Source organism: Narcine bancroftii, chromosome 9 (genome assembly GCF_036971445.1).
Source record: "Narcine bancroftii isolate sNarBan1 chromosome 9, sNarBan1.hap1, whole genome shotgun sequence".
Classification (NCBI taxonomy): domain Eukaryota; kingdom Metazoa; phylum Chordata; class Chondrichthyes; order Torpediniformes; family Narcinidae; genus Narcine; species Narcine bancroftii.
The window spans coordinates 97,434,782-97,452,324 of NC_091477.1; the positions used below are offsets into that span (position 1 = coordinate 97,434,782).

Below are 17,543 nucleotides of genomic sequence, written 5' to 3' on the forward strand. Positions count from 1 at the left end.
GATAGGGAAGTTTTCCTGGCTACAGTTATTCATAAAATAAAATATGGAGTAGATGGCAACATTGATCACAGCAAAAGACAGCAATGAAATGGTTGCATTTTTGTGCAAGTTTGTAAGTAAATTGAGAAGAAAATGCAAGAAATATAGGATTATGAAAATGGGGACTTTAGACTAGCATGGAGGCCCCAGGATAGATCATCAGATATGCCTCCATGCCAGTCTAAAGTCCCCGGTCAGATCGCTGGTGTTGTTAATTCTACTCTTGCCTCGAGCCTCCACGTTATTGCAATCATGAAGAAGGCTTGGCAGCAGCTGTACTTCGTGAGGAATATGGAGGTGCCAATGCACAGGACAGGAAAGGAGTGCAGAGAGTTGTGAACTCAGCCAGCCTCATCACAGGCATCAGTCTTCACTCCATTGAGGAGATCTACAAGAGGCGGAGTCTTAAGGAAGTATCCTCAAGGACCCTCACCACCCAGGCCATGCCCTCTTCATATCAGGACGGAGGTACAGGAGCTTGAAGTCAAATACCCAATAGTACAGGCTTCTTCCCTGCTGCCATCAGATTTCTGAATCAACAATGAACCACTGACACTACCTAACCTTCTCTTCTTTGTCAATTATTTTTTTTAAAATCTGTCATTTATAACAATATTTGCACCTGTAATCCTGCCATGAAACAACAAATTTTGTGACCTTCATGACAATATATTCGGATTCTGGAACTGAGTGATGAATTTTTGAAATGTACGCCAGAAAACCTGTTTGGTCAGCGTGTTTCCAACCGAAGGAACCAATGACTGTTTGGGTTGTGGACCTATTATTGCAAACACCTATAGGATCAAGGCCAAAAACATTCAGGCTTGACAGAAAGCATTTTTGGAGTTAAATGATGAAGTTGTAAATTTAACATTAAGCCAGAACGTGCTTTGATATGTTCTGTTGCCAAGATTTATGGAGCTCCATCATGCCAACTTTGCCAACGGTGTGCGCATGTGGGTGTCCAGATTTTGCTTATATGAACCCAAAAATCAGCAATTCTATCCTCATTCACAAAAAAGTAATAAATAAAAAATATTCATAGTATTAGTATTGAACTTAAACATTGGTCTGCTATTATTGGTTTGATATTTGGTCTCCGAAAACAGAACAAGATTGAAACAGTTGTGAGATAAGTTATATACTTCACAACTATTCCTTATCAGCAACTTTCTTCTTTGGCTTGGCTTCGCGGACGAAGATTTATGGAGGGGGTAAATGTCCACGTCAGCTGCAGGCTCGTTTGTGGCTGACAAGTCCGATGCGGGACAGGCAGACACGGTTGCAGCGGTTGCAGGGGAAAATTGGTTGGTTGGGGTTGGGTGTTGGGTTTTTCCTCCTTTGCCTTTTGTCAGTGAGGTGGGCAACTAGTCAATTAGTAATTGACAATTGTGTCAAAAAATCAAATGTGATTTCTGTAACTAATTATTGTATACTACAAGGATGTAATTTTCAAATCCATGTTGCCTTTAATTATAAATGTGAATGATTATAAAACACACAGAAAATGACATTTTAACCACTTCACACAAGCATGTTCAATGATTTGAATATTGATGTATGGCATTGTTCCAAATGTATAATTGCTGATAAAAAAATTACATCTCTGAATGACAATGCACTAATATTAATTTACCTTTTGTAACAATATTAATGATTACTTTTGAATTTTCTGAAATTACCTCATTTGATGCATTTCATTTCTTTCTCTATGAAAAACAGATGTGCTTTTAACTTGCTTCCATATATAATGCTGCTTTTGTATAAGGAAACCCAATGAACTAAAACCCCTTCTATCCAAATATTGATCCAGGATTGTAATTATGGGTTTTCCACTAAATTGATGCATATGGACTGCCTGAATAAAGTTCTACATTTAACTAATTAATTCATCATTTTTTTTGTATTTTTGGCTTCACTGACACAAAAGCCTCTTGCGTGTAAGGCCTTTTGTCTATTTTTCTACTATGTAACTGTGAAACCATTGCCACTTTGGCTGGATCCAGCTCTGCATTGCACTGCTACTGTGGCCCAGTTTATTTGTGCTCTTTTGGTGGAGCCTTAAAAGCGAGTGTGAATGCTGGGAATCCACAAAACAGTGCCAACATTGATAAATAATGAAAATGCAACATCTGTTCAAGAAATTCAAGCTAGTGAGTGTAGAGGGTGCTGTTGGCCTATGTAATGGTGCAGAATTTGTTATCAAATTTACAGACAGCTAACTGGAGGAGACAAAGTGTGGCAGCAGCTAATGCAAATATAACAGAAAATTATTTCAAGACAGAGTATACATTTCTTGAATTTATGGAGGCTTTCTTTGCAAATGACACTAAATTAAAATATATTTTACCTTCTTAAAAGATTGTTAATATTTATTTCTAATATTTAAAGTGATTCCATACACTGGATCACACAAAGGTGACATTAGTTAATTCAGAACAGATTCAGTCAAGAAAGAAAAGCTAATTGTTTCACAGAGACATACTGGATCTGATCTACCCTAACTTCCTTCTGCATTCCGAATGTAATTATACTCTTGGCTTCTCATTCTCTTTCTTGGAGTGCTTCCTAAATGTTTGCTGTTACCACAGTCTATATTTGATGCAAAGGTTTTTTTTTTAACCTTTTTTTGAAAATATTAATGACCATTTATACTGTGGTTATTTTTAGCACTGCTTGAGACCAAAATATCTATGATCTTTCCAAATTAGTGGAAACTTACCAGCTGAATTTGTTTGGGTGAGAAATTAACATATTAAAAATTTGAAACTTGGACCTAATTTACCATAATTCTACCCATTTGCAGTTTTAATGGAATGTGTGCAGAGAACCCAGGAGTTAGCAACTCAATTAAATATTTTAATGAGGTTATATGATTTTGAATTCTATTTTGGTTGGTTGTGTTTCGTGGACACTGAAGATCTCAGCAAATTGTGGTGGCTTGAGCAGCAAGGACCTTCACGATGCAACATGTGGAGAAAGAGTACTTCCATTGTCTCTCCTTCTTGCCTTTAAACTACTTTCTTGATCAACTTATCTATCCCATCCATATCACTGAACCACATATTTTTTTTCAAAAGGGTTATTTGCTGAAAAATATAGGGATTATGATAGACGATTTCAAACTGAACACAAAGATACTTTCAGATTTGCTGCACCATGTAGGAAGATGAGGAAACATTAAATTAACTTATTGAATTTAGCATGTTTAATTGCATAATGATGGTGACACATTGCGTTAGTTCAACTGACCTAAAAATGTCTTGCCGCTAATTTTCATTTGTACTCAGCATCTGATGCCTCTCCTGTCCAACAATTGTCGGCCAATATTGATGGATTCCAATTGCCCTCATACCACTTTTCCATGGTTGCAATGTCCTGGTGAAAACTTTCACCATGTTCGTCTGCATCAAGTTCAGCAGGGAAGAAGTCTAAGTGCAATGGCAGAAAATGAATTTTCAATAACAAAACAGCTTGCTTTGTGGGCAATAAACTAGTAGAATTAAAATATGATAGGAATCAAAAAAATAGGTTATATTTAAAATCAGTACATAATAGGAAATTTTTAAGGCCATTTTCATGATCAGCAGCCCAAAACCCATAAAAAATATACCCAAAGGCATCCAGGAAGAAAAATCTTTGCTGTCCAGTGTATTTGGTTGACAAAAGCTGCCATAAAGTTGGATCCTTCTGCAATATTATACTTCCAAGCCATGATGCACAGGTCATGTCTTTCCAAACTTTCCCTCCCTCCTTAGTGCTCCCCTGTATTGTATCCAATATCCTTTACCATCCCTATCAATATCCCCCCACCCCCCAAAAAATTATTTTAAGCTCTTTCACATTTCCAGGCACTTTCTGCTTTCCTCAACATTGCCCCAGGTCCTGGTCTGTCTAACATTCACCCTGTTCGCTCTCTCTTTCCACTTTACAATTTCTCTCTGTGCTTAAAATATATCTCCTCGCCTCCAAGTTCAAATTTTATTCCACCCAGAAGCAGTGACAGGTTGTTTTCTGAGCAGACCAATGGACATCCCATATACAGTGCAACAAGTAAGACTGTTCAGAAGTACTAAAGTGCAGAGTTACAGAGAAAGATCAGTTGGTACGGAGCAAAGGCAGAATGATATTACTATTTTGGGTTTAATTCCTTCACCTCCATTCTTTTGATGACCAATTTTCTCACCAACTACTTTCCCTTCTCCCTGCTTATGGTTGAGAAACAGGCAACAATAGTGTAAGTGTTCCAGAAACAAGCCAGGTCTGCAGATTTTGAGAACAATACTGACAACTCACAACCATGCTTAACCAAACCACTTACTTTGCCAAGAGCAAGAGTAACATAACCAAATTCTCCCAAAAGGCAAAATGACTTTCTTTTCTTTTGTTGCCAATTGATTTTATTGAACCAAATTATTGTTGGCAAGTTGTAATTTTATTTTGATTACAGCATGGTAGAAGCCAATTCTGGCCATTTAAACTCGTGCAGCCCAATTACACCCACATTTACCTCTAACCCCATATGTAGAGGGTGAAAAGAAACCAGAGCACCCAGGGAAAATCACCATCGGTTCTATTTAGCACATTTGGGTCACAGCCAAAATCATTTGGCTCAACACTTTCTGTTTTACCTGCTCACATCATCAAAATTCTAATATTTCTTTGACTCACTTGGCTCATCAAATGAAGTGTTTTGAATATAGTATACAGTATATATTGTTTTTCATAATGCATCACATTTTTATGATGTACCATTACAGTTACTAATTCAAAGGCTGTCCTGCTGTATTTTAAACTTTTTAAATTTAGGACAGCACCAATAAATTTGGAGAGCATTTAAGCATCTTTCATTCCTGTATTGATTATTAATAAACAATTTCCAATAACTGCACGAATGTCAAAAACTTGTGGCTTTTTGATATTTGAAGATTTTTTTATTTTCATGTTTTAGGGAGAGAAAATAGCTGCAAATGTTTATCTTGTAATTTCTGGAACACGATGAGTAAAACTGCTCTTATCCATACTAAACCTTCTGAGCAGTCTACTAATTTCAAAAATATTCTCAAATGTTTGCTGTAATGTAATTCCATTGGTGATGATACCAATGACTGGTACAAGTTTGACCATTTTTCACAAGCCACTGTTAACAACCTTTTTATTCATGGAAAAATTTCGAAGAAACCCAAAATCCAGGGTTTCCGAACTACTGTTCCCTCACATGTTGAATATATTATGTTGAAACCTCTCCGTGTAAAATATTCTCAATTACTCTCAAATTGCTGTTCTTGAAATTTGCACCTGAAACTGAGTCCGTTCTGTTGTTCAACATCAATGTTAAATTTAAGAATCTGCAAATGCCTTGATCAGATTTATCAGCTTTCTTGAATGTGGTTAATGAATTTACTTGGGTTTTAATGTAATCACAGTTCTTCAAAAATCATTCATGCTCATGGCTGTTACCACATCACAAATTTGTATCTTGTCTTTTAATATAATGTGATAAATTAATATGTATCATTGTCAATACTTTGGAGTTGTTAAATGTTTGCCCAGACCCTCCATATTATTATTGTCAAAGTGCAAAAGTTGGATGGATTATTTTTGGTGTGCTGGGGCATATGGTTCTGATCTTCTCCAATGAAGTAATACACCAAAGTAATGCAGCACAACTCAACAGATTGAACCTTTGGGTCTATGTTTAAGGGAGTACAGTAATGAAATATTATTGTTTATATTTTATAACCGTAATAACCTTTAACTGTTAAATCTTTCACATTTAACTTATGAACCTGCCTTATATTTGCACTAAAATGAACTCCACATGATTGTTATTTTGATGTGGCTGACATTTTTTTCCCTCCTTATCTGTTTCTACCTATTATCCCCAGCCTCAACCTCACACTCAATCCTCTCTCTAATCCATCTGCCCATCGTTCCCTGATCCATCCAGGTCTACCTATCACCTACTGACCTCTGCCTCATCCCTGCCCTTCTGTCCTTTATACTTGCTAATCTCCCTCTATGCTCTTAATCCTGATGTCCTGAAATATCAACTATTGTTTTCCTTACATGACTGCTGACCTCCTCCAAATTCAAGCATCAACAGTCTCTTGAGGCTTGAATTGAGCATCAATTGCTGCTTCACATGTGTGAATTTTGGAATTTATATGGGTTAATAAACTGAGTGTCTGCTTGTCTCTTCCACTCAGAACTCGAAGTGCCAGCTGTAACCATATGTTACACGTGGCATTTCTGTGCTCTGTCCATACAGGAACAGAGACACTGGAACTATGCATCAAACTTGATCAAGACTGGATTCTAAACGAGGTTAGAGCAATAACAAACCTATTGAATGTAATACTGGCAGAGATTGTTGGAATTTAGAATCCTACATAAATCAAGTTGAAAGTAACCTCTGAGTCAATATTTTTATTAAGTGAATACATTAGGTTACAGCTGGATGACTAACACCTGATATACTTACTTAATAAGTCTTGGAACCATAGAAGTGTGCAGCACAGAAATGGGTCCTTCATTCCCATCCGACTGTGCTGACTGAAGTACAATCATTAACTGCAAGCAGAATTGAAGCAAGTAATTAAAGGCTTTAATAACCTGAAACTTCAGGCACGTCTTTACATGCTGCTGGCCTAGGTCTAAGGCTAGTATGGAGCGAGGAGACTAGGGCTATCAGCCTTTATTGGGAATCTTATGGGGAGGAATTACAGGGTCAGAGATGAGCCAGCCTGTGCAGTGTAGTGGGGTCACCTCCTGCACTACCACACTGACCATGAGGTCTGTTTTGCTTATCCCATTTGCCTGTATCAGGCCCATATCCTTCTACTCATTTCCTATCCAAGTAGCTGTCCAAATGTCTTTTAAACATTATAATTCTATCTGTTTCTATCTGGCAGCTCATTCCTGATAACTATTGTAGTACAACTCCAATTATCCAAAATTGGATTTTTTTTTCAAATTTCAGATAAATGAGGATATCCGAAACAATTAGAAATCTTCGTTTAACTGAAAATTTTCCAGAGCTGAACTGACCTCACAGGTTGAAAAAAAATTTCACTCTACTTGAAATTAGAATGACGATTGTCCTCGTTTCAGGTAACTCTCTCCCTCTCTCTTTCCATTTCTGCTTTACCTTCCCCTTTTCTCTCCAACTCTCCCTCTCAAACTGTGTCCCACCATCTTCCAGCTGCAAGTGGTTGGAAGAATCCCTTGTCTCAGCATCATCCTTCTGGGCAGGAGCAGGACCTCAGGCTCAGTGGTGTTCCCTCCCCTTCTCTCCCTCCCTCCCTCCTCTCCCCTTCCCTCCTTCTCCCTTCCCTCTCTCCCTTCTCTTTCCCTTCCTCCCTCCTTGGCACACCAGAGCTCCCGACTCCAAACCCTCCCCTCAGCCTACTACCGCACACACACACACCATACTCCCTGGTGTATGTATGGGTAGGACGAGGGGAGGATTTGGAGTCAGGAATTGGATGTTGGGAGCTCTGGTGATTGGGGAGACAGGAGCCCACTGACTTGCCAGAAAGTGTTCCACAGGCCCGGGAAGACTCCCTGACAATCCGCAACAGCTGATCGGTGATGGCATTGGGGATATGTTGGGATTGGCTGCAGCCAGTATTTTTTTTGTGAGAATTAAACATTATTTTGATGCTTAAAAAGCTTTCTCTTGTTGTTTGTTATTGCTTAAACATTGTTACAAGTGATTTACTGTTGCTACATGGCTGTTTTTTTTAAAAAATGACCAATTATCTGAAAAAAAATGTTTATGCAACTGGCCTGTTCCTGACCATTTTGGATAATCAGAATTGTACTGTACTTGCTGGGTGAAAAACGTCCCTCAGATCTCCATTTTTTATTCCCTCACACCTTAAACTGATGTTCTCTTGGGTTAGACTTTAATACCCTAAGAAAAAGACTCTGATTATCTATATTGTTCCACATAATCTCATAAACCTCTATAAGGTAATCACTCAGATTCCTATAGTCTAGTGAGAACAAACCCAGCCTATACAATCTTTCTTTGTAACTATAGCCTTCTACTTCAAGCAATGTCCTGGTGAATCTCTTCTGCAGTCTCTCCATTGCTACCACATCCTGTATTTACTGTGGTGACCAGAAGTGTACACAATACTCCAAGTGTGGTATAATGTTTCATATAGCTGTTAACAAGATGTCCCAGATCTTATAATTAGTGCCTTGAGTTCTGAAGACAAGCATGCCAAATGCATTTTTCATTCACCTAGAGTATCAAGTCGCTTAAAAAGTGACCTATAAGTATATGTGTGTGTGCACATACTGCATATGCATTGTTTGTATGTGTGTTATGTCTGTATTTTTGTATGCTTTTTCACCAAGGACCAGAGTGTGCTGTTTCATTGGGTTGTTCATATACTATCAGATGATAATAAACTTGAACATGAACTTGACCTATCACTATCCAATATCACGGTTCCATTTTCAGAGAACTATGAACTTGCACCCCAAGATCTCTCTAGATATCAACACTCTGAATGTCCCCTCCATTTATTGTGTATTACATGCCCCAAAATGCTTTACATCTCACTGTCTGGATTCAATTCTTTCTGCTCTACCTAAATTTCCAGCTGATCTATGTCTCTTTGTGTCCTCAGCCAACCTATTCTTCTATCAAGATTCAAGATTTGTTTATTGTCATGTAATAAAACATAAAATGCAATGTTAGATGTAATTTTCATAAGACAGACAAAGAGATACCATCAGTATTGCCCGGTGGCCTTTACAATGAGAAAAAGAAGGTCCCTTCAGAATCACTGAGTGTCCATGGATTTGCTTGCATCACTCCCACAGCTTCCACAGCTACACAGAGCCCAGCTTCTTTCTTTTTCAATCTTTTTATTAAACATATAGTAAACAATACATGAGGAGTATAGAATACAGAATTGAATAGTTAAAAACAGAAATATCATATATTACAATACATAATACAACATATAACATTATAAAATATTGAACGATATTTCTCAATTTGGAATATTAAAAAAAAATTATTGTTAAAATCCCATTTAACCCACCAAAATAATAAAAAAGCTTGGCAGCTTAAACTGAAAGTTCACTATAACAGATCAGTGCAAAATATTTATCTGGTCCTTGCAATAAAAAAAAAGAAGAGAAACCTAAACATGACACAACTTGAGAGAATCATTATATCAAAGTAGATGAATTAGGATCTTTCCATTTAAATAAAATGGTTCTTCTGGCCAACTGTGTAGTAAAGGTTACAACCCAATGTGCAGAAGTGGGAACTGGACCCACCTCTGGAACTATAATTCCAAAAATAGCAGTCAATGCAATCTCATATCCAGTATAATTGACTAAGTCTTGAAAATATCTGTCCAATACTTCTCCAATACAGAGCAAGACCAAAACATATGGATTCATGTGGCCACTTGTGATTTACTTCGATCATACATAGGACTAACATTAGGAAAGATACGGGCCAACTTATCTTTCGACATATGATCCCAATGTATCACTTTAACAGAATCAATGCATGTCGGGCACATAATGAAGAGGTACGAACCATTCCAAAAACCTTTTCCCAAAGTTCCTCTGGGAGAAGTGACTGAAGTTCCAATTCCCAAGCTCCTCTAATTTTATCAGTAGAGATCGATTGCAATTTTAATGAATTATTGTAAATATTACCTATTAAACCCTTATGGAAAGGATTCAAATGAAAAAGAGTATCAACCAAATCAGGTTGATATGATATAGGAAAGTTAGATAATATCTTATTCATAAAGCTTCTAAAGACTCCAGCTTCAACCCAAGCTCCAGATGCAAACCTCTGATTCGATCAGAACCCCTTCAGGGCCTGAGGCCCTTCAGGAGCCCTCCTTTTCCTCAGCCCCCTCTCAAATTCTGCTTCAGATACCAGGTTCCCATGAGCCAGTCTCCAGCAGTCTGTGTTGGGTCTTTGATTGCAAGTCGTCAACAGCCCGCAGCCTGCGTGTGCCCTTCAGCCGCTGAATCCCTCGCTGGTCAGTTGCCCTGTAGGGTTGTCCCCCATGCTTCTCCTTCTCAATAGGGGGTATTTTCCCTGTTTCAGGTGCCCTGCGCCTGTCTGCTGCTCTCCCGGAGTCTGCAACCTCTCGTGGTCACTGTTGAGCACAGACCCTGCCATCTTGGGCACAGACGCTACAGTTGCAAGATTTTAATTAAAAACATTGTCAACTCATTTTACTGGTCATTTAACGCCTTTATGGAGCTGTCAACAACTGGATCGGGAGCTTAGAGGCCCTGCAGAGCAGTGCTGTGTCTCCACTCCCGGAGACACAGGAGCAGCTCTCCAGGTCCGCACCATCAGCAGTACCGCCTTCACCGCAATTCCAGCAGCACTGCCAATTTTTTTCTATTTTCTTTGTCTATTTGTCACTTTTCATGTCATCTGGTTCTTTAATTATTCTGGAAAAATGACAGATATGCCTGAAGTTGGCATCGAACAAATTTTATCGAGGGGCATTAGGATAACCACAGGGAAGGGGCGTCACTGATTTTTTGGTGGCATCGGGAGGGGGCTGGCGGCATTGCTGGACGGTGGGGCGTGGCTATCCGAGCTCCTGATGCCCCATCAGCGAACTCTCGACCCAGCAGTCTGCCAACTGTAACTCCCAATGCCCTGGCCACCTGCCTACTGGAGCTCTCAGCGCTCCATCAGAGGACCCTCACCTCAGCCATCCACCCACTGGAGTTCCCGACGCTCCAGATGCCTGCCCATCTGAACCCCTGATGTCCTGGCTGCCCACCTATCCAACCCCTGACAAACCGGCTGCCCACCCATCCGAACTCCCGATTAAGATGCTGGATGGGTGGGGGTGGCAGCGGCAGCGTCGGACCTGGGGGTGGGGGGGAGGGCAGCAGCAGCGTTGGACTGGGTTGGTGGGGGGGGGCACAATAACTAATTTGGGAGGCATGGCCTGCGAATGCTACTCTCCCCCCATGCTGCTGACCTATATATTCACCAAGGTGAATCATGTGTAGGGCACTTCCCTGATGTTCATAAATCCCCCTGGAAATCTCTAACATAAAAAAAAGCAAACATGATCTGACCTGTAAAGTACAACATTTTTTGGCAAACAGCACATAAAATACATGCTCAAGTAGATCAGGTTTCTAAGCACAGATGCATTAAAGTAATATTGATTCGGACATAACTTTCACATGCCTGTTTTGTAGAGTTTGACGACTGCTCCTGTGGATAGAACATTGGGTGGATTTCAGGAAATGAGTTTTGCTTATCTGGTTGGGAGGATGTTATGAGTCATGTGCCCCTGGGTTTGGTGCTGGGCCCTCAACCTTTTACAATTTGTATCCATGATGAAATCCCAACTGTATGATTGCTAAACATGCTGAAGATATAAAGAGGGGTAGGAAGCTAAGTTGTAAACAAGGCATAAGGGAGCTTGATAGGTTAAGATCTTGGCAGAGATCCAGCAAATAGGAAAAAAAACTAGGCAAAATGTAACTGTCTATTTTGGCAGGAAAAAATGGATAATTTTATGAGGAAATCCAACACAATGTTATTTATTAGGGGAAGTGATTAGAAAAGTGGGAGGTTATATTTTTCTTATGTGGTGAGATTACATTTGGTATACTATGCACAGTACTCACTTCCTTGTTTGGAAGGATGTTAATGTATTAGTAATGATTCAGAGAATTATTTACTAAATGAATACTTAGAATACTTGTGTTGTCTTTCTGAAGAAATGAAGGACAGGGTATGCCTTGAATCCACTTGAGTTCAGAAGAGTGAGAGGACCATAAGTCAAACATACAGGGTCCCAAGGGATCCTGAAAAGGATGATTCAGAGAAGCTGGGGTATCAAGAATTTAGGATTACAGTTTAAAAATAATTCACTGTTCATACAGCCACAGGGGAGAAGCAAGGTTGTATTTCCAAATAAGGCAAGTGTCATCCATTTAATAACAGAAATCAGGCAAATTAGGTAGATTTTTCTCTCACAGGGTTGCAAATCTTTGGAAATCTATTCCTTGTTGGACAATGTAGGCAGCATCTTTGGATACGTTTAGGACAGAGGTGGAGAGATTCTTAAAACGCAAGAGGTGAAAGGTTACTGTGGGTATATTGAAATATACAGTTAAGGTCAGCCATGTTCTGAAATAGCAGAAAAGGCTCACGGGGCTGTGACCTTCTCCTGCTTCTAATTCATATATTTGCTTATATTTAAAATAAAATTGAGTGGGCTCAAAACCAAATATCAACAGTGAAAATTAAGAGAAAGCAAAGTGTGTTCATGTTATATAACTGATATACTATATTATAATGACCCTTTTTATGTAACGCTCCAGCTGAACAAAACAGATCAGTAAGAGTGAAATGGCATTCTGCATTAGGTCCATTTTCATGTTGGTTAGCAATTTAGCGTCTTTCCACGTGTTGATGAAACAAGACTGGATTGTAGACATGACTAATTTTCTTCATTTTGACAGATTTCTCACTAATCTGCTGTAACTGAATCGTTATTTTCTTGTAGGGTGAACAACAAGAGAGTGAAAGGGAAGGATGTTGGAATTTATTTATTTTTTTGTCTAAGGAACTGATTTTAATGACAAAATCATCACGGTAGTTGTCCCTTCAGCATTGTTGAACCCAATCCAAAGCAAGGAGAATTTCCCAATCGAACGAGAATGCTTTAAAATATCTTAAACATCACACTCATAAAAGCAGCCCCAGGTGTGAGACCAGACACACAAGTAAGAGCAATAAAAAACACTGTTTTCCATCTGTAAAGAGATGTTTTCAAAATCTCCTTCTGACCACTTTCATACATCTCTCAGTTCTATATTTTACATTCAAGCACTTTTGCCTAACATTAACAACATGATCTTTCAATCATTGCAAACAATGCTAAGACATGAGCGTGCAATGAGAAAAAAAATGACAATTCATCAGATATTCAATATTTAACAAGTTTTGAATCCAGATTATTTTGTCAATGCCAAATGTGAAGCTACTTCAAGCCATGAAATTTTTTAAAAATTGATTTTATTTGCAGGATAGTAGAAGCCGATTTGGCCATCTAAACCTGGGCTGCCCAATTACACCCAAATTACCCGACAACGCTGTACGTTTTGAATGCCCGTGGAAACCCACGCAGACACAGGGAGAATGTACAAACTCTTTACAGACAGTGCTGGATTTGAACCATTTGACAATAAGTGTTTGACTATCGCTGGGTAAGTCAGGGACTTTTGGATAGACTCAGAAATGGGATATCTCAACCCCTGTTTCTCCTGCATCTCCTCCTCCTCACTCAACCCTCCACTTTGCCTTGGTGACGAGTTTGCAGCTCTGAAGGCACGACAGTCAGGAAGCTTCAGGACTGTTGGATCATGCCACCTGAATTACATTAAATGAGTGGGAACTTGTTTTGGTGCACAGAATGAACAAAATACGAGTTCTACCTTTATTCATTTGCAGCTGTCCAGCTGCACCATGCCCTGGTATGGGTGCACCAATACCTCTGAGTGAAAAGCCTTCTAATAGGTAGTGGACACAGCTCAGTATATCACAGCCAAAACTCTCCCCATCATCAAGAAAATCTACATGGACACTGCAATCTGAGAGCAGCAGCAATCCTCAAGAATCCACGTAGGATGTGCTCTGTTTTCATTGCTGTCATCAGGAAAGGAGTACAAGTGCCATCAGACTCATACCACCAGATTCAGGAACAGTTGCTACTCCTCAACAACAAACTCAATCATGGACTCATTTAAAGATTCTTACATTGCACATAATTTATTATTTATGTTCTGTATCGCACTGTCAGTTTGTTTACACTATTTTGTTTACATTCCTCTATTTGTATATGTATCTCTTCTTGAGTCCAGTTTTTTTTTTGCACTATCGATAAGTAGAAATTCTGTCTGGCCCGCAGGAAAAATAATCTTAGAGTTGTATGTGATGTCATGTAAGTACTCTGACAATAAATCTGACTTTGTAGAATTTGGGCATCATGGCAAACAATAGCACCCACCCCAAATTGCCCTTAATGAAGAGTCATTCAAGAGTTGTTTTCTTGGGGGGGCGTGGCAAGATGGCGTAAGGAATAGACGTGCCTTCCAGTCCTCTCCCGACTCTTTGGTGTTGTTTTGTCTTTAAATGCCCGTTAAAATATTTTCGAGGTTAGATATAGTTAGAGCTGTTAAACTAATTTCCAATGGTACAATTGTTGAAAAAAAGCAAGAAAAAACGGCAACAGATTGTCAAGAAATTACATTTTCCAAAGATATCAGAGCCTACCTGTTTACAAGAAGCCAGGACTCAGCGTGGAATGGATCCAGGAGGAGAAGCACAGGAATCAGCAGCGGAGCTCCGTTCTCTGCCGGTAGGGCTCTTTAAAAATGGCACCCGGCAGCCCTTAGAACAAAGGGCTAGCCAGGTGCGTGTATTTCAGTCAATGCCCGCTATGAGCACTGTCACAGAGCCTTTGACAGCTGAAACAGCTGGGAAGCCACCAGCTGAAGGCTTGCAGTTAAAGGGACGTCCACTGACTGATGTAGCGGTGGCGCTGTGAAGTGCACCACCTGAAATGAAGATTCCTATAGACCTTGATGCGTCGGAGATGCTTGACAGAATATGGTTTGGGGATAACCCTCGCCATCAACCTCCAAATATTACTGGGGAGGTTATGGCAGGGGTTTCTACATGAAGTCACACTGCAAGAAAAGCAGTTAAATTAAGGAAGGGAATACAAGACCTTTTGGCTATTCAGAAACAACTGGACCCTACTGTGTCTGAATCTACTTCAGTGGATAAGTTTCTTAAGAGTCTTGAATCTAAGTTAACTGCTATATTGAAAGAATTTGTTAAAGCTTTAGATCAACTTGATACTAAACTTAATACCTTGGTGGATATGAATACTCAACAGATGGCTGATTATGGAGCTTTTAAGCTTAAAACGAGTGAAAGACATAATTTTTGTGACCAAGGTTTAGTTGAGGTACAAGATCAATTACAAGGTGTCAATAAAACAATTGAAACTTTACAAATTCAGAATAAAAATTTAATGAAAAAGGTTGATTATTTGGAGAATCAATCCAGACGGAATAACATAAAAATTGTTGGTTTACCAGAAGATATGGAAGGATCAGATCCAAGAAAATTCTTTACTGAGTGGATTCCACAAGTATTAGGACAAGATAAGTTCCCGGAAGGCTTAATACTGGAACGTGTACATAGAGCTTTGAGAAGAAAGCCTTCTTCTGGACAAAAGCCACGACCTGTTTTGGTTCGTTGTTTAAATTATTATGATAGAGAGACAATTTTGCATGTGGCCATAAGAAGTGCACAACAAAGAAGATCTCCTTTGATGGTTCAGAATAATCGTGTTTTTTTTAATCCGGATTTGAGTCAAGAAGTTATGTCTCAACGACGTGAATTTAATTCTGTGAAAGAAGTGTTGTGGAAAAAAGGTTATAAAGCAACATTTAGATATCCTGAGGCACTGAAGATTTTTCAAGATGGTTACCAATCAAAATTTTTTGATGATCCTAAGGAAGCTATGGATTTTGCTCAATCATTACCAATTATACAATTTCAGGAAAGACGTAGTTCTCCACGGTCTCTAAAGAGAGTGGAGATACAAGATGGCAATCGAATTCCAAGGAGAAATGGAAATAATGGTGGTCGAAGTGATAAAGTTGATTAAAAAATACTAAAAAGAATTTTTTTTTCTCTTTTTGAGAAAATTTTAAATAATGATGATAGTTTATGTGAAACGTGAATTGGGAGAGGGAGCTGGATGGGCACTATTTTCCAGAAGTCATCAGCTACGTGTGAGTTATCTCACACCCGATATTGTGTTGGAGTTACCGCAATGAGCGGTTGACCCAGGAGGAGGTAGTAGTTTCCTTCTGCATGGTTTTTTTTTCTTATTAATTTTTGGATTGAGGAGTGAAGGATTTTTTATTTATTTATTTTTTTTTTAATTTTTTTTGTAGTTTTAGGAGGGGATAAGGGGAGGGAGTGTTTTTTTTTCTCTTTCTTTTCTCCTCTTTTTTTTGTGTGTTCTTTTAAGTAATGTTTAAATTTAAATTTTTTTTTAATACTTATGGTTTTAATAATTTTATTAAGTATAAGAAAGTAAGTATTTGCTTGTTTAAAAAATTAAAAGTTGATGTGGTTTTTTTTTGTAAAGTTTATTTAGTAGATAAGGAATATTTGAAATTTAAATCTGAATGGGATGGATAATCTTTTTATTTTTTATTTAACTTCAATGTGAAAGGAGTGGTAATTTTGGTGTAAATTATTTTATTATCTTAGTTACAGAATGAAGGGAATAATGGTGAAAGTTATAAATTGAATTGTACAATTCTTAATAAGGCTTGAATTTTGTTTGTTGTTTATGCTCCATTTGTTGAAGATATAGTTTTTGTTGTAGATGTGTTTTTATTATTTGGATATGTGAATTTTAAAGTAATGATTGGGGATATTTAAATGTGGTATTGGGGCTTTTATTGGATAAGCAAAAGGGAAAGATGGTGGAAGAGTACTAAAATTGAATTGTACAATGCTTAATGAGGTTTGGATTTTGTTTTAAGATGGTGGTTTATGTGACTAATATGATGATAGATGTGAAGTTAGTTGATATTTGGTGAAGGTTTATTTTTATAGAGAAAGTTTTTTTAAATCTTTTTTTCTGATGCTACAATTCTTTTTTAAGAATTGATTATTGTTTAATGTTTTTGTTTTTTTTGTAAGTGGGTTTTTTTTCTATTACATATATTACTAATTTTTCTCTTACATATATTACTAATCTTATTAATCCTTCACTCTTTATTGTTGGGGGGGGAGAAAGAGGGGGGGTTGGATTAATTTGAGTTGGTTTATTAATGTTGTGTAATAATTATTGGGGGGGTATAGTTTGTTTAGATTACTGATGTTGTATTGTAATTTTATTATTTCATTTTTAAATTTTTTAAATGTAATCTTATATCTTATTCATGTTATAAAATCTTAAATAAAGTTTAAAAAAAGAGTTGTTTTCTTGTTGTGCATTGAAGTAAACAATGCTAGTGAGGTGACATTTCATTTAAAATTTCTCTAATTTTATATCCATTGTGTACAAAGACTAATTTATACCCATTTTCCTTTATGATTCTCGGGGAATCCTGAGGAAATCCTGGAATGTCGAGTTGAGATTTCATTTAGATTAGCCATGATCTGGTGAGCAGGCTTAAAGGGCTGAGTGGCCGACTTCAGCTCCAAATTTCTCTTTTTTTCCTGTATGGTTACAGCTGAGGTCCACCCACAATGTGCTTCAATATTTACACTGAATTTTGAATTGAACAAGAAAAAGAAATATGCTTGCATGCCTAAAGAAAACATAGAGAATAAAAATTGGCCTCAAAATATCTAACATTGGCCATAGTATATGATAAATAAAGTAAAATAATTCTCCTTTGTAAGAAAATTGATTCAAATATTTTTA

The 17,543-nt window shown here is 38.0% G+C and overlaps 1 protein-coding gene across 4 annotated transcripts in view; it reads left to right on the top strand.

Annotated features, from left to right (window-relative positions):
* pde6d (phosphodiesterase 6D, cGMP-specific, rod, delta) overlaps positions 1 to 17,543 on the top strand; it is a 191,478-nt gene that overhangs the window by 72,832 nt on the left and 101,103 nt on the right. The gene's annotated exons all lie outside the window — the stretch shown is intronic.